The following is a 26,770-nucleotide window of genomic DNA, read 5'->3' as shown; positions in this document are numbered from 1 at the left end:
AGAGCGAAGAAGAAGCAGGTGCTGTGCTGACAGGAGAGCTGCAAGAGAGGACGCCATGCAGAAGAGCCGCAAGTGAGGACGCCGGAAGTCCCAGAAGGAGGACCAGGAGAAGCACCTGACCGTGCACAGGATGAACCACTGCAGACTCCGAAGAAGAGACGTCAGGCCTCTGCAAGGTTAGCATGGGGGAAGGAACATGTCCGACCCGGGGGGAGAACTGGCGGCGGTCGCAGCCGCAGGCCCCATGACGCCCCTAGGCCCTGCTGCGGACACAGCCGCAGGTCCCATAATACCACCAGGCCCCACAGTGCCCACAGGTCATGCAAACTAGCCAGACCGTGCCACTGTAACAGCTCCTATAATACCGCTATCCATGCCCTATATACCAGGAGCGGCCTCGCTGTCACAATATTCAGGGGAGTCCCATATGTTGAGTGACTTTAAGGAAAGGCTCTGCAGCTTATTTGAAGTATATTCCCTGAGAGAATATCAAAAGGTTAACATCTTAATTGGTCAATTAATTGGCGCAGCTCAAAGAGAAGTGAAATCCTGGCTGGATATAGAGGAAGGAACTGTTAGGCTAAGTGCACACGTTGCAGAATTGCCGCGGAAATTTCCACAGCAATTCTGCGCCTCCTGCCGCGGGTATATTGCATGCGGAAATGGCATGCATATTCCCGCAGAAAACTAGCATTTTGCAAGCATAATTAGCTTGCAGAATGCTAGCGTTTCCAAGCGATCTGTAGCATCGCTTAGAAAACTGATTGACAGGTTGGTCACACTTGTCAAACATAATGTTTGACAAGTGTGACCAACTTTTTACTATTGATGCTGCCTATGCCGCATCAATAGTAAAAGATAGAACGTTAAAAAAAATTTAAAAAAATAAAAAATGGTTATACTCACCTACTGCAAACAGCCGATCTCCTCAGCTGATTCCGTTCCTATAGATGGTGTGTGTGCAGGACCTTCGATGACGTCGCGGTCACGTGACCGCGACGTCATCGCAGATCCTTCACACACACCATCTACAGGAGCCGAAGCGGCCGCGTGCAGCGCTGAGGGGCAGGAAGACTCCGGGGCCATCAGAGGGTGAGTATATCACGATTTTGAAATGTTTTTCAAAATGTTTGCATCTTTCTTAACCTGTTTGTTTATGATTTCTTTTCTCAGTCAAAGAATATTGGATTTAACAGGGGGAGAATGTGGCACCCCAAGAGATTGGGTACCACATTGGTGCTGCCTTCCTCTCGGGGAGGGTAGTGCCATGCCTGGAGACAGGAGGGATCCCTTTGGCAGGTAATCTTACATGCAAAACTTTCTGACTCCAGGCCAGAAGGGGGAGCTCTAAACCCGGTTTAAGGGAAACTTCCCTATTTACCTCTTGGTCGTGAGGAGGAGTCAGTTAGTCTGGTGCAGACAAGCAGAGAGTTGACAGTTGGTAGCAGACAGTGAGGGAGCACAGAAAGACTTAGGAGCTGGAGGAGAAGGCCTGAAACTGGGCCTTTCTAAGTGGAGCACAGAAAACGGGCACCGGGAGCCCGAGGTCGTGATGAACTACAGGTCCCATGGCATAACCGTAGGGCAAGAAACTAAAAGGGACTTGCCCACATAATACCTGAGGTACAGCAGCAATCAGAGCCTGGAGTCATTGTGGACAGAGACCCCAAAGAGATGGCTCAAGTTGCCTACCGTGCAGGTACAGTCCTTGGACAGGGGAAAAAGAGGACCTTGTTAGACAACTTCAGGCAGCAAGGGACTACAGACCAGCGCATAGTGGAAGGCTCCCAAAATGACCTGTCAAAGGGATTTCCACTTGTCTTCAGGCTGCCTGGACTCCATCTACACTTGTTGCTGGTACCCTTGACTGAGGCTGCTTAACACCAGTTAACCAGGTAAAGACTGCAACATTGTGTCCTCCATTTATTTGCCGGCATTCACCATCCCTGCCAAACACACCGGGAGCCCGAGGACCCCGCTTCACCTGTGGAAAGCGACACCATCTTTGCTGCAGCACCATCACCCCCAGAGGACCTCTTTAAGCAACGTTGGTCACCTTTGACTGAAAACCACAGGTGGCGTCACAAACTTTCATTATTTCCTCAACCCCTTATACTTGGGCACCCAGGGCCACGGACCAGGTCACTGCCACTGTGACCCCCCCTTTAATTGCAACCGAAACCGATACCGATAGCGGTACTGCCCTGCCCGGATGGGCGACTCAATATAGTTTGTAACTGTGTATAATGCTTGGCTCCCCAAGCCATCACTGATTGCAGAAACTTCACACTAGACCTCAAGCAGCTTGTATTGTGTGTCTCTCTATGCTTCCCCAGACTCTGGGTCCTTTATTTCCAAATGAAATGCAAAATTTACTTTAATCTTAAAGCAACACTTTGGATTAGGGTTGAGCGAAACAAATGGGTCATTTTCATAAGTCGCCGACTTTTGGCAAAGTTGGGTTTCATGAAACCCGACCCGATCCCTGTGTGGGGTCGGCCACGCGGTACGCGACTTTCGCGCCAAAGTCGCGTTTCAATGACGCGAAAAGCTCCATTTCTCAGCCAATGAAGGTGGACGCAGAGTGTGGGCAGCATGATGACATAGGTCTCAGTCCCCACCATCTTAGAGAAGGGCATTACAGTGATTGGCTTGCTTTCTGCAGCGTCACAGGGGCCATAAAGGGGCATTTCCGCTGACCGCCATCTTACTGCTGCTGATCTGAGCATAGGGAGAGGTTGCTGCCGCTTCGTCAGAAGCAGGGATAGCGTTAGGTAGGGTACATTAGCCCCCAAACCGCTTGTGCTGTAGCGATTTCCACTGTCCAACACCACCTTTTGTTTGCAGGGACAGTGGAGGCTACATTTTTTTTCCTCAGCGCTGTAGCTCATTGGGTTGCCCTAGAAGGCTCCCTGATAGCTGCATTGCTGTTTGTACGCCGCTGTGCAAACCAACTACTTTTTTCAAAGCACAAATCCTGTTGCTCTTTCCTTTCTGCACAGCTATCTTGTTTGTTTGTCCACACATTTGACTTTTTTGTGCAGCAGTCCACTCCTTGTTATTGCTGCCTGCCATACTTTGCTGAGATTACTGCAGGGAGATAGTAATTGTAGGACAGTCCCTTTTTTTTTTCGTTATATCTCTTCAAGCCACTTTCTGCCACAGAAAATATACTCTAATACAGTGGCCCAGATTTATTCACTAGTCTCCCTGAAAAAAAAAAAAGGGTGCAGATTAAAATTGGCAAATCTGCATCAGTGGCAGTCCTGTGTGTGGCATCTGTGTCTCATTTTCTGGCACAGAAAACATGCAGTCTAACAGTGGGCCTGATTTCTTGCCAATTCTCCCATAAATAAAAAAAAAATAGTGGGAGGTTAAGATTGGCAATTCTGCCTCAGTGCCAGTCGTGTGTGTGGCATCTGTCTTTAATTTTGTGCCACAGAAAACCTAGTGTGTAACACTGGGCCTGATTTCTTGACAATTCTCCCACAATAAAGTTACAAAAAAAGTGGGAGATTAAGATTGGCATTTCTGCCTCAGTGCCAGTCCTGTGTGTGGCATCTGTCTCTCATTTTGTGCCACAGAAAACATACAGTCTAACAGTGGGCCCGATTTCTTGCCAATTCTCCCATTAATAAAAAAAAAATAGTGGGAGATTAAGATTGGCAATACTGCCTCAGTGCCAGTTGTGTGTGTGGCATCTGTCTTTAATTTTGTGCCACAGAAAACCTAGTGTGTAATAATGGGCCTGATTTTTTTATAATTCTCCCTGGAAAAAAAAATAGTGGGAGATTAAGATTGGCAATTCTGCCTTATTGCCAGTGCTGTGTGTGACATCTGTCTCTAATTTTGTGCCACAGAAAACCTAGTGTGTAATACTAGGCCAGATTTTTTTTAAATTCTCCCAGGAAAAAAAATTGTGGGAAATTATGATTGGCAATTCTGCCTCAGTGCCAGTCGTGTATGTGGCATCTGTCTTTTATTTTGTGCCACAGAAAACCTAGTGTGTAACACTGGGCCTGATTTCTTGACAATTCTCCCACAATAAAGTTGCAAAAATAGTGGGAGATTAACCCCTTCATGACCTTGGGATTTTTCGTTTTTCTGTGTTCATTTTTCACTCCCCTCCTTCCCAGAGCCATAACTCTTTTATTTTTCCGTCAATTTAGCCATGTGAGGGCTTGTTTTTGTGGGACGAGTTGTACTTTTGAACAACATCATTGGTTTTAGCATGTCGTGTACTAGAAAACGGGAAAAAAATTCCAAGTGCGGAGAAATTGCAAAAAAAGTGCAATCCCACACTTGTTTTTTGCTTGGCTTTTTTGCTAGGTTCACTAAATGCTAAAACTGACCTGCCATTATGATTTTCCAGGTCAGTACGAGTTCATAGACACCTAACATGACTAGGTTATTTTTTATCTAAGTGGTGAAAAAAAATTCCAAACTTTGGTAAAAGAAAAAAAAATTGCGCCATTTTCCGATACTCGTAGCGTCTCCATTTTTCGTGATCTTGAGGTCGGTTGAGGGCTTATTTTTTGCGTGCCGAGATGACGTTTCTAAAGATAGCATTTTGGTGCAGATATGTTCTTTTGATCGCCCATTATTGCATTTTAATGCAATGTCGCGGCGACCTAAAAAACGTAATTCTGGCGTTTCAAATTTTTTTCTCGCTACGCCGTTTAGCGATCAGGTTAATTCTTTTTTTAATTAATAGATCGGGCGATTCTGAGCGCGGTGATACCAAATATGTGTAGATTTGATTTTTTTTAATGATTTATTTTGATTGGGGCGAAAGGGGGGTGATTTAAACTTTTATATTTTTTTTATTTTTTTAACTTTTTTTTTTTTTACTTTTGCCATGCTTCAATAGCCTCCATGGGAGGCTAGAAGCAGGCACAACTCGATCGCCTCTGCTACATAGCAGCGATCTGCTGATCGCTGCTATGTAGCAGAAATGGAGGTGTGCTGTGAGCGCCGACCACGCCGATCATGTGACGGGGGTCGGCGATGACGTCATTTCTGGCCGCCTGGCCGGAAGCGGTAGTTAAATGCCGCTGTCTGCGTTTGACAGCGGCATTTAACTAGTTAATAGGTGCGGGCTGATCGCGATTCTGCCCGCGCCTATTATGGGCACATGTCAGCTGTTCAAAACAGCTGACATGTCCCGGCTTTGATGCGGGCTCACCGCAGAGCCCTGCATCAAAGCAGGTGATCTGACCTCGGACATACTATCCCGTCCGAGGTCAGAAAGGGGTTAAGATTGGCATTTCTGCCTCAGTGCCAGTTGTGTGTGTGGCATCTGTCTTTAATTTTGTGCCACTGAAAACCTAGTGTGTAATACTGGGCCAGATTTTTTTTAAATTCTCCCAGAAAAAAAAATAGTGGGAGAGTAAGATTGGCCATTCCGCCTCTGTGTAAGTCATGTGTGTGGCATTTGTCTCTCATTTTGTGCCACAGATAACCTAGTGTGTAATGCTGGGCCAGATTTTTTTTAAATTCTCCCAGGAAAAAAAAAATAGTGGGAGATTAAGATTGGCATTTCTGCCTCAGTGCCAGTCCTGTGTGTGGCATCTGTCTCTCATTTTGTGCCACAGAAAACATACAGTCTAACAGTGGGCCTGATTTCTTGCCAATTCTCCCATAAAAAAAAAAATAGTGGGAGATTGAGATTGGCAATTCTGCCTCAGTGCCAGTCGTGTGTGTGGCATCCGTCTTTTATTTTGTGCCACAGAAAACCTAGTGTGTAACACTGGGCCTGATTTCTTGACAATTCTCCCACAATAAAGTTGCAAAAATAGTGGGAGATTAAGATTGGCATTTCTGCCTCAGTGCCAGTCGTGTGTGTGGCATCTGTCTTTAATTTTGTGCCACAGAAATCCTAGTGTGTAATACTGGGCCAGATTTTTTGACAATTCTCCCAGAAAAAAAAAATAGTGGGAGATTAAGATTGGCCATTCTTGCCTCTGTGCCAGTCCTGTGTGTGGCATCTGTCTCTCATTTTGTGCCACAGAAAACCTAGTGTGTAAAACTGGGCCAGATTTTTTTTTAAATTCTCCCAGGAAAAAAAAATAGTGGGAGATTAAGATTGGCATTTCTGCCTCAGTGCCAGTCCTGTGTGTGGCATCTGTCTCTCATTTTGTGCCACAGAAAACATACAGTCTAACAGTGGGTCTGATTTCTTGCCAATTCTCCCATAAATAAAAAAAAAATAGTGGGAGATTAAGATTGGCAATTCTGCCTCAGTGGCAGTGCTGTGTGTGACATCAGTCTCTAATTTTGTGCCACAGAAAACCTAGTGTGTAATACTAGGCCAGATTTTTTAAAATTCTCCCAGGAAAAAAAAATAGTGGGAGATTAAGATTGGCATTTCTGCCTCAGTGCCAGTCCTGTGTGTGGCATCTGTCTCTCATTTTTTGCCACAGAAAACATACAGTCTAACAGTGGGCCTGATTTCTTGCCAATTCTCCAATAAATAAAAAAAAATTAGGGCTAGATTAAGATTGGCAATTCTGCCTCAGTGCCAGTCGTGTGTGTGGCATCTGTCTTTTATTTTGTGCCACAGAAAACCTAGTGTGTAACACTGGGCCTGATTTCTTGACAATTCCCCCACAATAAAGTTACAAAAAAAGTGGGAGATTAAGATTGGCATTTCTGCCTCAGTGCCAGTCGTGTGTGTGGCATCTGTCTTTAATTTTGTGCCACAGAAAACCTAGTGTGTAATACTGGGCCAGATTTGTTTAAAATTCTCCCAGGAAATAAAAAATAGTGGGAGATTAAGATTGGCAATTCTGCCTCAGTGCCAGTCGTGTGTGTGGCATCTGTCTTTTATTTTGTGCCACAGAAAACCTAGTGTGTAACACTGGGCCTGATTTCTTGACAATTCTCTGTTATGAAAGGCAATTCAGTACCACAATGGACATAGCGGTCAGAGCACATACAGTGATCTGACAATAACCCAAAATCATAGAACGAGCTCTGAGACGTGGGAACTCTGCAGACCGCAATCCCTAATCCTCTCCAAACAACACTAGAGGCAGCCGTGGATTGCGCCTAACTCTGCCTATGCAACTCGGCACAGCCTGAGAAACTAACTAGCCTGAAGATAGAAAATAAGCCTACCTTGCCTCAGAGAAATACCCCAAAGGAAAAGGCAGCCCCCCACATATAATGACTGTGAGTTAAGATGAAAAGACAAACGTAGAGATGAAATAGATTCAGCAAAGTGAGGCCCGACTTTCTTAACAGATCGAGGATAGAAAAGGTAACTTTGCGGTCTACACAAAACCCTAAAGAAAACCACGCAAAGGGGGCAAAAAGACCCTCCGTACTGAACTAACGGCATGGAGGTACACCCTTTGCGTCCCAGAGCTTCCAGCAACAAATTAGACAAGCTGGACAGAAAAAATAGCAAACAAATAGCAAAGAAGAACTTAGCTATGCAGAGCAGCAGGCCACAGGAATGATCCAGGGAAAAGCAAGTCCAACACTGGAACATTGACAGGAAGCCAGGATCAAAGCATTAGGTGGAGTTAAGTAGAGAAGCACCTAACGACCTCACCAGATCACATGAGGGAGGAAACTCAGAAGCCGCAGTACCACTTCCCTCCACCAAGAGAAGCTCACAGAGAGAATCAGCCGAAGTACCACTTGTGACCACAGGAGGGAGCTCTGCCACAGAATTCACAACAATTCTCCCACAATAAAGTTACAAAAAAAGTGGGAGATTAATATTGGCATTTCTGCCTCAGTGCTAGTCGTGTGTGTGTGGCATCTGTCTTTCATTTTATGCCACAGAACATATACTGTATAAGAGTGGGCCACATTTCTTCAATATTCTCCCAGAAAAAATAAAAAGGGGAAGATTTTTATTGGTAGTGTCTGCATCTGCGTCAGTCCTGTTAGTGGCATATCTGTCTGCCACTGAAGCTGTGTACTGTTATACATTGGGCCTGATTTTCCCTGCAGTCTCACCCACCTATAAAGGGATATATAAATCCAACAGAAGTTTGAGTTCACCTTGTAACTGGTTTTACAGTAACAAATACCGTTAGTTTGGTTACGCTTTTCAAACAATGAGGAAGTCTGGTGGAAGAGGTCGTGGCCGTGGGCGGTCATTGCCAGCTGGTAATGATGGTAGTGGTGGTGGAGCATCAGGTGGTCGTGGGAAAAGCAATATAGCTAAGTCTCGAGTTGTTGAGCCAGGTTCGTCGTCTGGCTACACAAGTCCTCGAACGCTCCCTTTTCTGGGAGTAGGAAAAACGCTTTTAAAGCCGCAGCAGCAAGAACAAGTTTTGGCTTTTCTTGCTGACTCAGCCTCTAGCTCTTTTGCCTCCTCTTCTTAAACTGCTAAATGTAAAAGCAGCACATCGTTAGTGAATGTTCACGGTCAGGGACAAGTCGCTTCCTTGTCTTCTTCACCAAGAACAACAGAGAAGGATGCGACACAACGGGTTACTCCATGGAGCTCTTTACACATACCGTTCCTGGGTTAGAAAGTGAAATAGTTAACAGGCCATGCCCATTACAAGTTGAATCGGACATGGAGTGCACAGATGCACAGCCACAGCCAGATTACTATGATGTTCCTTTGACTCAGACCAGAACATTGCCCTCGCAGTGTACTGATCCAGGATCAGACCCTGATGAGACTATGGTGCCCTGTCACGAACGCTATACCACCGGCTTACACGGTGACACAGACGAAGTTGCACACGAGATAGAAGAAGAGGTCATAGATGACCCAGTTGTTGACCCTGATTGGCAGCCATTGGGGGAACAGGGTGCAGGCAGCAGTAGCTCTGAAGCGGAGGAGGAGGAGCCACAGCAGGCATCAACATCGCAACAGGTTCAATCTGCCAGACCCGTATCTGGCCAAAAACGCGTGGCAAAACCAAAACCAGTTGTAGGACAGCGTGGCCATCCGGTTAAAAAAGCTCAGTCTGCAATGCCTGAAAAGTTATCCGATAGTAGAAAGAGTGCAGTCTGGCATTTTTTTAAACAACATCCAAATGATCAGCGCAAAGTTTTCTGTCAAAAATGTTCAACTACCTTAAGCAGAGGTCAGAATCTTAAAAGTCTAAATACAAGTTGCATGCGTAGACATTTAACCACCATGCATTTGCAAGCCTGGACTCACTGTTGTGTCCATGGACTTCCTCTGGTGGGGGTTTCTGAGTTTCCTTCCACAGGTGACGAGGTTAATTCGTTAGCTGCTGCTCTATTTAACTCCACTTAGATCTTTGCTCCATGCCACCTGTCAATGTTCCAGTATTGGTCTAGTTCACTCCTGGATCGTTCTTGTGACCTGTCTTCCCAACAGAAGCTAAGTTCCAGCTTGTATTTCTTTGGTTTGCTATTTTTCTTTCCAGCTTGCTATTTCTATTGTTGTCTTGCTTGCTGGAAGCTCTGGGACGCAGAGGGAGCGCCTCCGCACCGTGAGTCGGTGCGGAGGGTCTTTTTGCGCCCTCTGCGTGGTCTTTTTGTAGGTTTTTGTGCTGACCGCAAAGTAACCTTTCCTATCCTCGGTCTGTTCAGTAAGTCGGGCCTCACTTTGCTAAATCTATTTCATCTCTGTGTTTGTATTTTCATCTTTACTCACAGTCATTATATGTGGGGGGCTGCCTTTTCCTTTGGGGAATTTCTCTGAGGCAAGGTAGGCTTTATTTTTCTACCTTCAGGGCTAGCTAGTTCCTTAGGCTGTGCCTAGTTGCATAGGGAGCGTTAGGCGCAATCCACGGCTATTTCTAGTGTGTTTGATAGGATTAGGGATTGCGGTCAGCAGAGTTCCCACGTCCCAGAGCTCGTCCTTTATTATCAGTAACTATCAGGTCATTCCGTGTGCTCTTAACCACCAGGTCCATTATTGTCCCGACCACAAGGTCATAACAACTCACTACCAAACATCCCTTAAGGTTGTAGCACCCTCGGCCAATGAAGCTAGTTAGCAACGCTACATCCCTTCCCTCACTGTAAGCCCACCATTTCCCACACCACCTGCAGTAAATGTGCAGATTTCGTCACCAGGCCAAAGCAGTCAGGGAATCACCAGTTTCGTAGTAGAAAACACTGCATGTAGGGCACCAGCAAGAATACCATCTCCAACCCTCTCTCAGTCTGCCATGTCCACCTGCACCCCCACTAGTTCCACGATCTGCAGCTCTCCAGTCCAGCTCACCCTACATGAGACTCTCGTTAGGAAAAGGAAGTACTCATCCTCGCATCCGCGTACACAGGGTTTGAACGCCCACATTGCTAGACTAATCTCATTAGAGATGATGCCCTACCGGTTAGTTGAAAGCGAAGCTTTCAAAGCCCTGATGGACTACGCTAAACCACGCTACGAGCTACCCAGTCGACACTTCTTTTTGAGAAAAGCCATCCCAGCCCTCCACCAGCATGTAAAAGACCGCATCGTCCATGCACTCAGGCAATCTGTGAGTACAAAGGTGCACCTGACAACAGATGCATGGACCAGTAGGCATGGCCAGGGACGTTACGTGTCCATCACGGCACACTGGGTTAATGTGGTGGATGCAGGGTCCACAGGGGACAGCAATATTGGGACAGTTCTGCCTAGCCCACGGTCTAGGAAACAGTTGGCTGTAGCCGTTCGCCCCCTCCTCCTCCTCCTCATCCTCCTGCAGAAGCGAGAGCTTGTCCACAGACCGCAGTTGCACGAGCACTCCATCCGCAGCTGCCACTGTTGCACACAAGGTGTCCCATTATGGGACAGCTAGTGGCAAGCGTCAGCAGGCTGTATTGGCAATGAAGTGTTTGGGCAACAACAGACACACCGCAGAAGTTCTGTCCAAGTTCTTGCAGAATGAAACTCAGTCATGGCTGGGCACTGTACATCTTGAGGCAGGCAAGGTAGTGAGTGATAACGGAAGGAATCTTATGGCTGCCATAGCCCTTTCACAAGTGAAACACATTCCTTGCCTGGCTCACACCTTAAACCTGGTGGTGCAGTGCTTTCTGAAAAGTTATCCGGGGTTACCTGACCTGCTCCTCCAAGTGCGCAGACTTTGCTCGCATATCCGCCGTTTGCCCGTGCACTCCAGCCGTATGCAGAACCATCAGCGGTCTTTGAACCTTTCCCAGCATCGCCTAATCATCGACGTTGCAACAAGGTGGAACTCCACACTGCACATGCTTCAGAGACTGTGCGAACAAAGGCGTGCTGTTATGTATTTGTGGGAGGATACACATACACGGGCAGGCAGTTGGATGGCAGACATGGAGTTGTCAGGTGTGCAGTGGTCGAAGGTACAAGACCTGTGTCAAGTCCTTCAGTGTTTTGAGAAATGCACACGGCTGGTTTGTGCAGACAACGCCATAATAAGCATGAGGATCCCCCTAATGTGTCTGCTGATGCAAAGTTTGATGCACATAAAGGAGCAGGCGTCTGCAGCCGAAGAAGAGGGAAGCCTTGATGACAGTCAGCCATTGTCTGGTCAGGGCAGTCTACAGGACGAGGTAGCGGGCGTAGAGGAGGAGGATGAGGGGGATGGTGGGGATGAGTATTTTTTGAATGAGGAAGCTTCTCCGGGGCCAATAGCAACTGGTGGCATTGCAAGGCCGGGTTCAGGTTTTTTGAGGGAGACAAGTGACGTAGATTTGCCTGAAACTGCCCCTCAACCCAGCACAACCGCAGATTTGACAACTGGAACTTTGGCCCACATGGTGGATTATGCCTTACGTATCCTCAAAAGGGACCCACGCATTATTAAAATGATGACCGATGATGATTACTGGTTGGCCTGCCTCCTTAATCCTCGCTATAAAGTCAAATTGCAAAATATCATGCCACATGAGAACCTCGAACAAATATTAGCAACCAAACAAGCAACTCTTGTAGACCATTTGATTCAGGCATTCCCAGCACACAGCGCAGGTGATGGTTCTCACACAAGCTGCAGGGGGCAACAGGGCAGAGGTGTTAGAGTTGCACAAATCAGAAGTGGCGTTGGACAGAGGGGTTTTCTGACCAGGTTGTAGAGTGATTTCACAATGACCGCAGACAGGACAGGTACTGCAGCATCAGTTGACAGGAGACAACATTTGTCCAATATGGTTAATAACTATTTTTCATCCCTTATCGATGTTCTCCTTCAACCGTCATTCCCATTTGATTACTGGGCATCCAAAATAGACACCTGGCCTGAATTGGCAGAATATGCATTGCAGGAGCTTGCTTGCCCAGCAGCTAGTGTGCTATCAGAAAGAGTATTCAGTGCTGCTGGTTCAATATTGACCAAAAAAAGGACTCGTCTGGCTACCCAAAATGTTGATGATATAACCTTCATTAAAATGAACCACTCATGGATTTCTAATTATTTTGCCCCACCTTTCCCGACTGACACCTAGCTTTCCTATAAAAAGGTCTTGCTTGTGGACTGGTCTTACTGACTGTTCCAATCTCTTAATTTTCAGCAGCTGTTTGTCCAGCATACGACATGTTTACACCTCCCTAAATGGGCTAACTCCCCCCACGGGGCCGTGGTCTCGCCACTTGGCGCAAGCACCCGTGAGAGTGCCGTTTGTCTGAAGAGGTGGGTGTGCCCACTTTTGGTCGACGGTACTGCCACTGGGTCCCTCATAGTACAATAAAGTGTCTCTGGCGGTGGTGGCGCGCACCCAACGTCAGACACACCGTTGTAACATGAAGGGCCCTGGGCCTGTACCGCCGGCCACAAGAGAGTTCCCCCCCCAGCTCAAAACAGTGCTCTACCACTTTCAAAATTATCTCTCACAGCTCCAACAATGTTTAGTCTATGCGCTGACATCCTTCAATGCCTGGCACTGACAATACCAATTTGTTGACATGTATGATGCTAGTTAAAATAGTCAGGGTCAGTGTCCTATATTGACACCAGTAAATACTTAGCGCCAAATTACTATGTCCATGTTAACAAATGTTCTGCTTGCTGCTGTACCTTGTAGCTAACTCTGTTAGCTCTCCTGCTGTAATACCCCCTATTTTCCTCTGTCACTGCAGCCTCTGCTCCAGTAGCTGCATTTCCTGCATCCATCCTATCTCCACTATGTTGGGTGACTTCTCTCTTGGTCTTTGTTATTACAAATGGTCTGAAATGCATTTCTATGTCATTTGTCTCACTGTCAGAGCCGTCCAAGTCTGGCAAATATGATTATTGTTCACAAGTGATCATGGTGCTGACCCATCTTGTAAAAGAGTCTGACACAGGCTGCTGCCTTCTCCTGCATCTACGCGTATTCCTATTTTTTACAACATATGCTTCAAATTCCTTTGCATATTGCCATGCTGTTTCATTTGGTCTCTCAAGGCTGATTGCAAGCTAATCCTTTGCTCTATAGCTGTATGCAGCTCTAAATGCAAGTTATCAATCTCCTCCTGCAAACTTTGAAGTGCCTGAACACAGACCCATCCAATGGCTGCTGCTGATTTCTGTTCCTTTGCATCATAACTTGAGAGATCAAATTTGGCAGTCACATCCTGGGGATTTCATAAGCGCTGCCCCCCCCATATACTTGTTACATTCCCATACCATTGAGGTCCACGTTCCTGATAACATCCATTCTGGCAAGGATCTGACACTGCTCTCAACTGCTTTCCTATTCTTAACAAACTTATTCAATTGTGCAAACATTTTTATTCAAAACAATCCCACTTCTGACACCACTTTGTTTTGTAACGGATTCAAGGATTGTGATGAATAATAAATACTCACATGAGAATTGAGTAAACAAAAGATGTATTTACATAATAAATGATAAGAAATAAACAGTCACTAAAAGCAATAAAATAACATTATTCATACATTACATTATTATGGTAGAAGTCATCAGGCGCTCTCTGTCTCTGTATCTCCATTCTCTGCTGCATGTGTGTCTCACCCTTCCACAATATTCAGTCATCTTTTTATCCCAAAAGCATGGGGACTTAACAACCTACAATAAACATATACAAGATAACATTTCTGGGGAAGTACTGATTAGTTGCCTCTCATCCTTGAATGTCAAAGGTCCTTTGTTTAGAAGATAACAAATGACTGGTCATTTACATTCCTTTGTTAAGGTACCTTCACACATAATGATATCGTTAACGATATCGTTGCAACGTCACGCTTTTTGTGACGTAGCAACGATCTCTCTAACGATCTCCTTATGTGCGACAGCGACCAACGATCAGGCCCCTGCTGGGAGATCGTTGGTCGTGGGGAATGATCAGGACCCTTTTTTGGTCGCTGATCACCCTCTGTCATCGCTGGATTGGCGTGTGTGATGCTGATCCAGCGATGTGTTCACTTGTAACCAGGGTAAATATTGGGTTACTAAGTGCAGGGCCGCGCTTAGTAACCCGATATTTACCCTGGTAACCATTGTAAAAGTAAAAAAAAAAGAAAACACTATATACTCAGATTCCGATGTCTGTCATGTCCCCCGCCATCAGCTTCCCTGCACTGACTGTCAGCGCCGGCCGTAAAGCAGAGCATAGCGGTGACGTCACTGCTGTGCTCTGCTTTATGGCCGGTGCTGACACAGTCAGTGCGGGAAGCTGACGCCGGGGGATGTGACAGACATCCTGCAGGGAGGTGGCTTACCAGCACCTGCTTAGAGCAGGCGCCGGGAAGCCTCCCTGCTGTGCATGTCAAATCGCTGATCTGAAACAGTGCACAGCAAAGTGTCAGATCAGCGATCTGTCACTTTATTGTGATGTCTTACCCCCCCCCCCCCCGGGCAAAGTAAAAAAAAAAAATTCATGTGTGAAAAAAAAAAATCCTAAATAAATAATAAAAAACAAAAAAAATATTGTTCCAATACATTCCTTTATTTAAATAATAATAAAAAAAAATAGAAGTTCACATATTTAGTATCGCCGCGTCCGTAACGACCCAACCTATAAAACTGTCCTGCTAGTTAACCCCTTCAGTGAACATTGTAAAAAAAACAAGGCAAAAAAACAAAGCTTTATTATCATACTGCTGAACAAAAAGTGGAATAACACGCGATCAAAAAGATGGATATAAATAACCATGGTACCCCTGAAAACGACATCTTGTCCTGCAAAGAACGAACCACTATACAGCATCATCACCAAAAAAATAAAAAAGTTATAGTCCTCAGAATAAAGTGATGCAAAAATAATTATTTTTTCTATAAAATAGTTTTCATCGTATAAAAGCGCCAAAACATAAAAAAAAATATAAATGAGGTATCGCTGTAATCGTGCTGACCCGAAGAATAAAACTGCTTTATCCATTTTACCAAACGCGGAATGGTATAAACGCCCCCCCAAAAAAAAGAAATTCATAAATAACTGGATTTTGGTCATTCTGCCTCACAAAAATCGGAATAAAAAGTGATCAAAAAAGTCACATGCCCGAAAACGTTACCAATAAAAACTTCAACTTGTACCGTTAAAAAACAAGACCTCACATGACTCTGTGGACCAAAATATGGAAAAATTATAGCTCTCAAAATGTAGTAACGCAAATTTTTTGCAATAAAAAGCGTCTTTTAGTGTGTGAAGGCTGCCAGTCATAAAAATCCGCTAAAAAATCAGCTATAAAGAGTAAATCAAACCCCCCTTCATCACCCCCTTAGTTAATGAAAAATTAAAAAATTTTAAAAATGTATTTATTTCTATTTTCCCATTAGGGTTAGGGCTAGGTTAGGGTTAGGGCTAGGGTTAGGGTTAGGGTTGTTACTAGGGTTAGGGATACAGTTAGGGTTGGGGCTACAAGTTAGGGTTAGGGTTGGGGCTAAAGTTAGGGTTAGGGTTGGGGCTAAAGTTAGGGTTAGGGTTTAGATTACATTTACGGTTGGGAATAGGGTTGGGATTAGGGTTAGGGGTGTGTCAGGGTTAGTGGTGTGTTTAGGGTTACCATTGAGATTAGGGTTAGGGGTGTGTTGGATTAGGGTTTCAGTTAGAATTGGGGGGTTTCCACTGTTTAGGGGCTCTCCAAATGCGACATGGCATCCGATCTCAATTCCAGCCAATTTTGCATTGAAAAGTCAAATGGCGCTCCTTCCCTTCCGACCTCTGCCATGTGCACAGTGGTTTCCCCCACATATGGGGTATCAGCATATTCAAGACAAATTGCACAACTTTTGGGGTCCAATTTCTTCTCTTACCCTTGGGAAAATAAAAAATTGGGGGCAAAAAGATAATTTTTGTGAAAAAATATGTTTTTTTATTTTACGGCTCTGCTTTCTCTACTTCTGTGAATCACTTAATGGGTCAAAGTGCTCACCACACATCTAGATAAGTTCCTTAGGGGGTCTACTTTACAAAATGGTGTCAATTGTGGGAGGTTTCAATGTTTAGGCACTTCAGGCGCTCTCCAAATGCAACATGGCGTCCCATCTCAATTCCAATCAATTTTGCATTGAAAAGTCAAATGGCGCTCCTTCCCTTCCGAGCACTGCCATGCACCCAAACAGTGGTTTGCCCCCACATATGGGATATCGGCGTACTCAGGACAAATTGTACAACAATTTTTGTGTTCCAGAGTTATTACCTCAAAAAAGGAACAGTGGTCAGAATTGTAAAAATTGGCCCGGTCATTAACGTGCAAACCACCCTTGGGGGTAAAGGGGTTAAATGATATATAGAATTACTCTATGTAAAAGCTATTGTTAAAATTGCATTGCTTACGGATTGCATACGCATGTCATGCTGATGTCATACAGATGTTAGGTGAGAAAAATTGCATTGCACTCGCATGATACTTGCATGACACATCCGACTTATCAGGAACAACATTGGACCGATTTTATTAACACTGATAGGTGTGTGTCCTTAAAAGGGAGATCAGTGCATAATTCCTGAATGCAATGAGATCCACTGACATTTGAAAAAAAAATTTTTATAATAATTTCGAGTTTCCAAAACCTGCAAAATGTCAAAATGATGCACAGAATAAGAAAAAGACTCCCTAGAGATTATAATAAAACTGACATGCATAATTATTTACTAAAGATGAGCAGATCTGGAGGAATTCAAGTTCAACAAATTGCTCTGATTTTGCAGAGAAATTAAATCTGTCACTAATATATTAACATCTACTAGAGGAATGCAGCCATCTATGAGTCAATTTACAACAGAAGTATATGGTGGAGCTACATTAGCAATGATTTAAAGCTATTCTGTAAAATGATCAATTAGTTTTTTGCACAGTGTAAATTGCTTTTACTGAAACAAATGTCATGTGAAAATAAAATATTTCTGTTTACTTTTGTGGCATGATATCCTAATAGTGCTGCAGTTTGTTTCCCCTTTGCTCATGATATCCCCCAAAAATTGGCTAAAAATGTGAAACTTTGATTTTTTTTGCTATACTCTTTCAAGAGTTAATAATACTATATGTAAATGGGGTTGTCTACTACTCAGACAACACCCATTTGAACCTCTATGTTTCCCACCAGTAAGATAAGACCTATACTCACTGGCACTGATCCAGCAATAATGACACTGATTCTCCCGAAGATCCTGTGACAAGGTAATGTCATGCTACGCCTGCAGTCAATCAGTGCTGGCTTCGCACTCCCCTCCTTTGGACAAATGAAGACATCTAGAGGAAGTGAAAGAGCAACCATAGCTCTCACTTCCTTCCAATTTCAATTATGCCAGTAGAAGTAGAGAGTAAAGTCAATAATGATTGGCAGCAGGGATTGCTGACAAAATAATGTCACGCAAACTCCAGGAGAGCTGACAACACTGAACGGCACCAGCCCCGGTAAGTAAGTGTTATTATTTTACTAAGGGAAAACATAGGTATTCAGAAAGGGTTCTCCGAGTAGAGGACAATCCTCTTAACTGTAGAAAGGTCTGTACATCCATCATAAAAGGAAAGGCTAATCCAAATTCATATCCAATTATATTTTAGAAAATATAAACATGCAAATAATTCCAACAATATTTTCCATTGATCATACAGTATGTGAAGAACCTTTTGCTTTGAAAGGCTGTTTCAGCATTCTAGTAGAAAAGTAATGAATTGCAAAGAAAGAAAATTTTTGATGAGATGTTCTGGAAATGAAAATTATCTGTGCTTCAGAAAGTGCAATAATTATCTCCATACTCAGAAATGAAAGGACATTGCTTATTTACAGAAATCAATTTCTTAACTATGCCTTGTTTTACAGTAAACATGCAAAATATCTTGTAATTATTCATAACTGAGTAGCATTCCATCAAATTAAACTGCTCATTGTCTGCCATCTTGCCTTTTCTTGTCTTCGCTGTCTCTGCCTTCCAGAGAAAGGCTTTATTCTAACTATGAGCAATAAAATGTTTTCCCAAATGAAATTTTATGGACAAGAAATGGCACAGTTTCATTTAATATTGCATGTAATGCAGTTAGTGAGAGTAAATGACTCTCCATCCTCATTTTGAGATCCTGGCATCCTTTTATGACTCCTGCCTTCCTATCGGGATACCCATCGTCCTTTGGTGTCTCCAGGGTATGAGTTATCATATCACACCTTTACATGAAGGCTTCTCAGCCTACTGAAGCCTGAAAATGTGTTAACAATTCATCTTTCATCTTCTTCATTGAAATTTCAACAAGAATAGAGATTTTTTGTGTATTATTTTAAACAGTGAAAAATGTAATGCACAATGCATCCTTCAAAATGCTCATACCCGAAGTAGGGGAAACAAATATTCCTAGAATTAAATAAAAAAATAAATACTCATGTAACATGGTACATTCTTTAAAAACAGGATATCAAATGTCAAGAGTATCTTTAATACACATTTAAAACTATCATAATTTATAAATTTAAATATTATTTAAGAAGTGTTGTTCACAAGTGCTTTATGCGATGTCTGATTTAGAATTTATTACTATTCTGTTTTTTTAATTACTCTATATCGTTTATTATTTTTATTTTGATAAAACCCTTCTTGGAACATACACTTATTTTACTATGCCACCACCATTTTGATTTTCTGGAGCACTCTTAAGGCAGGACGCAAATTCTCTCATCTGAGAGAGTCGGCTGATTATACAAATTATGCAACTCAACCTGTAATCAGAATTTGATCTGAGTGTCAGCATAATATGGTCTAAGAAAAACAAAATTTCTTCATCTTCCCCTCTGTGTCAGTGCATGGAAAAGTAATCTAAGTGCAGTTCGATGATTTCCACACACCCATAAACTTGTATAGCCTAGTACGATCCAATTATCAGATCAAACTTTGACATGCTGCAATTTTTTCCTCAACCACCTTGGTCTGAGAAAAATCAAGCATGTGTGTGGCCTCATAGAATAACATTGGTCTAAGTGGGATCTGATGTTTTTACGGATTTCACTCAGATAGAAAATAAAGAGCCGATCTTTGAAAGTTGCTATATGGACATCCATTTTCAGTGTTGAAAAGCCTGAACTAAATTATCAATAGAATATACTGTACTTTACATTTGATTTAGATAGTGTTGCACTCTTCATTAGTTTACAGCATGTACAATTTTTTTTTTGCTCTTAACCCCTTCAACCTGAAACCTGTTTTCACCTTACTGACAAGACCAAATTTCACAATTCTGACCAAAGCCACTTTATGTGGTAATAACTCTGAAATGCTTCAGTGAATCCCACCAATTCTGAGAATATTTTCTTTTGACATATTGTACTCCATGATAATGGTAAAATTGTTTGATATGACTAGCATTTATTTGTTAAAATATTATAAATTTGATGAAAATTTGGAAAATTTTACAATTTTCAAACTTTTAATTTTTATGCCTTTATATCAGAGAGTTATGTCACAAAAAATTGTTAACATATAAGACTTCCCACACATCGACTTTACATCAGCACAATTTTTGAAATATCATTTTTTTTGTTACGAAGTTATAAGGGTTAACCCCTTTACTCCCAAAGGTGGTTTGCCTGTAAATGACCAGGCCAGTTTTTACAATTCTGACCACTGTCAGTTTATGTGGTTTTAACTCTCTAATGCTTTAATAGATCCTGGTGATTCTTAAATAGTTTTTTTCGGGACATTTGTACTTCATGATAGTTGTAAGATTTCTTGATATGACATGCATTTTTTTATGAAAAAAACATTTGGCGAAAATTGTGAACATTTTGCAAATTTCAAACTTTGAATTGTCATGCCCTTAATTCAAAGAGATATGTAACACAAAATAGTTAATAAATAACATTTCCCTCATGTCTACTATACAGGAGCACAATTTTGGAACCCAAATTTTTTTGTTTAGGAATTTATAATGGTTAAAAGTTGACCAGCGATATTTTATTTTTCCAACAAAATTTACAAAACCATTTATTTTTTTTAAGGACCAAATCACATTTGAAGTCACTTTGAGGGGTCTGTATCACAGAAAATACCCAAACAGACATTATTCTAAAAACTGCACCCCTCAAGGTGCTCAAATCCACATTCAAGAAGTTCATTAACCCTTCAGGTGCTTCACAGGAATTTTTCGAATGTGGAAAAAAAATGAACATTTTTTTTCACAAAAAAATTACTTCAGATCCAAATTTTTTTATTTGACAAGGGTAACAGAAAAAATGGACCCCAAAATTTGTTGTGTAATTTCTCCTGAGCATGCCTATAGCTCATATAATATGAGAAAACCACTGTTCGAGCGCACAGCAGAGCTCAGAAGGGAAGGAACGCCATTTGAATTTTCGAATGCAAAACTTGCTGGAAAAATTGGAGGATGCCATGTCACATTTGGAGAGTCCCTGGTGTGCCTAAACAGTAAAAATCCCCCACATGTGACACCATTTTGGAAACTAGACCCCTCAGGTAACTCATCTAGATGTGTGGTGAGCACATTAAACCCTTGGGTGCTTCACAGAAGTTTATAACCTTGAGCTGCTAAAATAAAAAAAATCCCATTTTCAACACAAATATGAAAATGCAACATTTGGGGCAAAGAACATAAGGGTAACGGGAGAAATTGCACCATACAATTTTAAGTGCAAATTCTCCTGAGCATGCCAATACACCATATGACGGAGAAAACTACTGTTTGGGCGCACAGCATGGCTCAGAAGGGAAGGAGCATTATTTGACTTTTTAAATGTAAAAGTTCCTGGAATCATTAGCGGATGTCATGTCCCGTTTGGAGAGCCCCTGATGTGTTTAAACAGTGGAGACCCTCTACAAGTTACACCATTTTGGAAAGTAGACCCTTCATGGAATGTATTTCGATGTGTGGTGAGCACCTTGAACTTCCCGGTACTTCACTGAAGTTTGTAAACTTGAGCCATGAAAATAATAAAATCACATTTTCCCCACAAAGATGGTATTTTAGTCTTAAATTTTGCATTTTCATACGGAAACAGGAAAAATTGTACCATACAATGTGTTGTTCATTTTCTCCAGAGTATGCCAGTACTCCACATGTGGGGGAATAATACTTTTAAGGCACAGTGCAAAGCTCAGAAGCGAATAGGCGCCATATTGGAGTTCAGAGTTTGCTCATATGGTTTGAGGGTGCCATGTCACATTGGCAGAGCCCCTGAGGTGCCAGAACAACAGAAACCCCCTATATGTGAACTTATTTTACAAACTCTATTCACCTAGAGGTGCAGTGATTATATTAACACTGCATGTGCCTCACAAAATTTTATGCCACTGAGCAGTGAAGAAAGAATAAGTTGCATTTTTATCACTAAAATGTTGTTTTAGCCCCAATTTTTTTTATTTTTCTAAGGGTTAATAGAATTTTTTTACAACAATCTGAGGTCCATTTTTTCCTGAGTGCACAAATAGCCTACATGCAATTGGGAAATATTTTTCAGGCACAGTTTTAGGGGTCGAGTTCCTGCCTCAGGGGGAATCTCAGGCCATCTCCGCTGTGGTCTCCCATTCTTCTTCTGCCGCAGTGGAGCCTGCTCGGCGGAGATGTCGGTCCCAGCGTCATGCTCAGTCTCCCTCTGTGCAAAGGGTTACTGCTGCTTTTCCAGCTTCTGCCATTGAGGCCAGTGCTGGGCAGCAGCAAGCAGACGCTTTTGGGACTAAGTCCTGCTTTACCTCTTCTGAGCATGCCCAGTGCAAGATCTCCCATTGTAGATCGAGGGTCACATGCTCAGATACTGCAGCAGATTTCATTGGTCTTCCAGGAAGGTCCTGAAGGTGCTCAACTTCTGTGGCAGCTTCCCATTGGTCCTTCTGGGAAGGTCCTGTACATGCTGCAGCTATAAAAGGTTTGCATGACCGCACGGCCATGCGCTAGTGTACATTTGTAATCATGTGTGTGTTGATGAGTGTAATTCGTTCCTTAAAAAACCCATCCCTTGTGTATGACTGTTCGCGTAAGGTGTATGGCTGTTATCTAGCGCCTGGCTGAACTCACAGCGTTAACACAAGAAAACAGCGTCTACTGCTATGACCGCCAGTATGGTGCCACGTGCCATTAGAGCGCTTCTTTAGCCCAAGTCTGGGTGGTTAGTGGCGTCCGCCAGTACAGCACAGCTCACACTCTCGTGCTCAAAATTATTATTTCAGTTTACCTCTTACACCCAGTAGTGGTGCCGAGCGCAAGTAGTCTAGACGGACTCTAATCCCGAATCTTAGGACTGAGTTCGGTGACTCCTTGCTTGCGCTCTTTTGTGCGGTACCGCGGCCCTGTGACTTAACAGGGTTCGCTTCTACTGCCATATAGCGCTGTCATTTGCTAGCAGCAGGTTCTCACCTGCACAGTGGACCCCAGACTGTGAACGCACCTACTAACATCTTACTTTTTACTCGGTGCGTTCTGCCAGTCCTAACACAGTGTAAAGCTCAGAAGGCAAGGAGCGCCAGATTTTACTGTTATGGTTTGCAGGTGCCATGATCCACTGGGAGAGTCCATGAGGTGCCAGAACAGCAGAATCCCTCATAAGTGACTACAATTTACAAACTACATCTCTCAATGAATTCATCTAGGGGTGCAGTGATCATCAGAGTTGAGCGACTTTTACTTTTTTAGGATCGAGTTGGGTTTTGCGAAAGTTAGCCGATTATTGCGAAAAGTCGGGGGCCAACCGAAACACTGAACCCAATGCAAGTTAATGGGGAATCAAAGTCGGCAGTGAGTGGAGGACAGGAAAACACCTACAGTGCCCATTTTTATGCCAAAAAATCAATTCATATAACTGAAGCTTGTCAATCTTAATTTACTTTATAATAATAGTTAGTCATTGAAAACAGGGGCTGATTTGGCTAAAGTTGTGGGGGGTAGGGCTGACTCAAAATTTTCGTGGGCCCAGGAAACGCGGAATACGTCGAGGCGGGGGAGCAGGGAGAGGTAAGTATTTCAACTTTGCAAGTGCTGTGATCCTGAGCAAGCAGGGGGGCCCACTAGTTGGCACTGGCACAGGGCCCCTCATAGTACGGCGGTGTGTTTGATAGCGGGCAACGTCTCCCACTGCCAGAGACACTTTTGCATACTATGAAGGGCCCTGAGCCAGTGCCAACGAGTATGTCCCCCCACCTGATGAAGGAACCTACACTTTCATCTGCACTTACCTCTTTCTCCCAGTGTAAGGTGGTATAGAATGCGGGAAGGGGAACCTGACTTTTAGCAGGGTCAGATTCTGGCTGTGTACAGTGCAAGGGGAATGTAGTGGTCTGGGTCAAAGTACCAGCAGACTCATCTAGCAGTAGCTGGGCAATGGGCAGGATGAGGAGGAAACACAGATATAGGCCCAAATAATAAAGTAGGCTAAATGCAGTTCAAAATTGGTAACAGGAGTACACAGGCAGCATAGCTTTTATTCAGCGGAGGAGGACAACTGCAATGAGAGGCTCTCACAGTTACTAGTAAGTAAGTAGACTAAATACAGTTCAAAATTGGTAACAGGAGTACACAGGTGGCATTGCTTTGTTCAGTGGAGGATAACTGTAATAAGTGGCTCAGACAGACTGAGTAGGCCTAAAATAAAAAAGTAGGCTAAATGCAGTTCAAAATTTGTAACAGGAGTACACAGACGGCATTGCTTTGTGCAGTGGAGGACAACTGTAATAAGTGGCTCAGACAGACTGAGTAGGCCTAAAATAAAAAAGTAGGCTAAATGCAGTTCAAAATTGGTAAGAGGAGTACACAGGCGGCATAGCTTTGTTCAGTGGAGCACAACTGTAATGAGAGGCTAACACAGTTACTAGGCCCAAATAAGTAAGTAGGTTAAATGCAGTTCAAAATTGGTAACAGGAGTACACAGGTGGCATTGCTTTGTTCAGTGGAGGACAACTGTAATAAGTGGCTCAGACAGACTGAGTAGGCCAAAATAAAAAAGTAGGCTAAATGCAATTCAAAATTGGTAACAGGAGTACACAGGCGGCATAGCTTTGTTCAGTGGAGGACAACTGTAATAAGTGGCTCACACAGACTTAGTAGGCCTAAAATAAAAAAGTAAGCTAAATGCAGTTCACAATTGGTAAGAGGAGTACACAGGCGGCATAGCTTTGTTCAGCAGAGGAGGACAACTGTAATGAGAGGCTGACAGAGTTACTAGGCCCAAATAAGTAAGTAGGCTCAATGCAGTTCAAAATTGGTAAGAGGAGTACACAGGCGGCATAGCTTTGTTCAGCGGGGGAAAACTGTAATGAGAGCTCCCTCCCACTGTGATGCCCTGTGATGTCGCTATCACTATTAACAGTGGCATCACAGGGGTTAAATGCCCATGATTGGGGCTAGCATTAATTGTATGCCCTGTTGCAGGGTAAGCGTTGCTGCAGGGTGTCAGCTCTCATATAGAGCTAACACCCGCAATTGATCACAGCGGTGCTCAGTGAGAGCCTGATCATCGCACCAAATGCAGTTGAAACCAAAAGTTTACAGACACTTTGTAAAATTACAGATTTGCATGTTTTTCTCAATATCTGAAATGAAATCAGAATAAACCTTTCTCATTTTAGGTCAATTAGGATTACCATAATTATTAAAATTTGCCAAATGCCAGAATAATGAGAGATAATGTTTTAAGGCATTTGTATTATTTACTGCAAAGTCAAAAGTTATACATAAACTAAGATTACTAGGTATTTTCTCAATTCTGGACTGCCCATATGATGATGTCATGTGTTTGGCAGCTTCTGATAATTTTTTGGCAACATCTGAGTTAGAGACACACCTGTTAATGTATTTTAATGCACACCTTAAACACACAATTTTGGACTTGCACAAATCTGTCTCATACTTACAATTTCAAGACAACTGAAAATGCGTTGTTCATCTGTACAACAATTATATGCAAGTACAAACATGATGGGAATGTCCAGCCATCATACCACTCGGTGAGCAGACTGGTTTTGTGTCCCAGAGATTAAATTGTTTTGGTCCAATATGTACATACCAACAACCCAAGAACAAAAGCAAAAAACCTTATGAAGATGATGTTAGAAGCTGGTAATTTTGTGTCAATATCCACAGTGAAACGAGTACTGTATCAACATGGGCTGAAAGGCCGCTCTGCCAGGAAGAAGCCATTACTCCAAAACAAACATAAGAAAGCCAGATCAATGTTTGCAAATGCACACAGGAACAAAGACCTTTATTTTTGAATACATGTCCTGTGGTCTGATGAAACCAATATTTAACTTTTTGGGCATAAAGACCATCGTTATGTTTGAAGGAAAAAGTGAAAAGCTTGGAAGCTTAAGAACACCATCCCATCTGTGAAACATGGGGGTGGCAGCATCATGTTGTGGGGTTGTTTTGCTGCAAGAGGGATTGGTGCACTTCACAAAATAGATGGCATCATTAAAAAAAAAAGATTATGTGGCAATACTCAAGCAACATCTCAAGACATCAGCCAGGAAGTTAAAGCTTGGGTGGAAATGGGTCTTCCAAATGGCCAGTGACCCAAAGCATACTGCCAAAATGGTAACAGAGTGGCTTAAGGATAATCAGCTCAATGTTCTGGAGTGACCATCACAAAACACGTATCTCAATCCTATTGACAATTTATGGGCAAAACTGAAAAGGCAGGTGCGAGCAAGGTGACCTACAAACCTGGATCAAATACACCAGTTTTGTCAGGAGGATTGGGTCCAAATTCCAACCAACTATTGTGAGAAGCTTGTGGAAGGATATTCCAAACGTTTGACCCGAGTCATTCAGTTTAAAGGCAATGGTACCAAATACTAATGAAATGTATGTAAACATTTGACTTTGCAGTAAATAATAGAAATACCTTAAACACTCTCTCTTTATTCTGGCATTTGGCAAATTTTACACATATTGTGGTTTATTTTACATGTGTTTATTTACTCATTGTTTATTTGTGTGTACCTACATGGTTTTGCTACCTTCAGTCTGAATCTATGGTGTTCACATTCCAGTAGCAAAAAGGAAACCATTGCATAAACAAATGTATCCAAACTTTTGATCGGTTCTGCAGATGTTATCTTTTATTGAAATCTTGTCTAAAATAGTAATGAAATAACTGCTGGAAATTGATATGTGTAGAATAAAATATGTGTTAGGAGTCGAGTTTCCTCTGCTGCACAGGGGGAATCTCGATCCGTCTCCGCTGCGGTCTCCCATTCTCCTCCAGCCGCAGTGGAGTCTGCTCAGCAGGTAAGTCGCTCCCAGTGTCTTGCTAGCTCTCACTCTGTACAGAGAGTTACTGCTGCTTCTTCAGCTCCTGCCATTAAAGTCAGTGCTGGACAGCCGCGAGCGGACTTCCCTGGGACTAAGTCCTTGTTTGCACACACTGAGCATGCCCAGAGCAAGATCTCCCGTTGGAGATCGAGGGTCATGTGCTCTGGCTCTGCAGCGCATTCCATTGGTCCTCTTGGCAGGCCCTGGAAGGGCAAAGTTTC

This window comes from Ranitomeya imitator, chromosome 1 (assembly GCF_032444005.1).
Source record: "Ranitomeya imitator isolate aRanImi1 chromosome 1, aRanImi1.pri, whole genome shotgun sequence".
Classification (NCBI taxonomy): Eukaryota; Metazoa; Chordata; class Amphibia; order Anura; family Dendrobatidae; genus Ranitomeya; species Ranitomeya imitator.
This window is presented reverse-complemented; position numbering follows the sequence as displayed.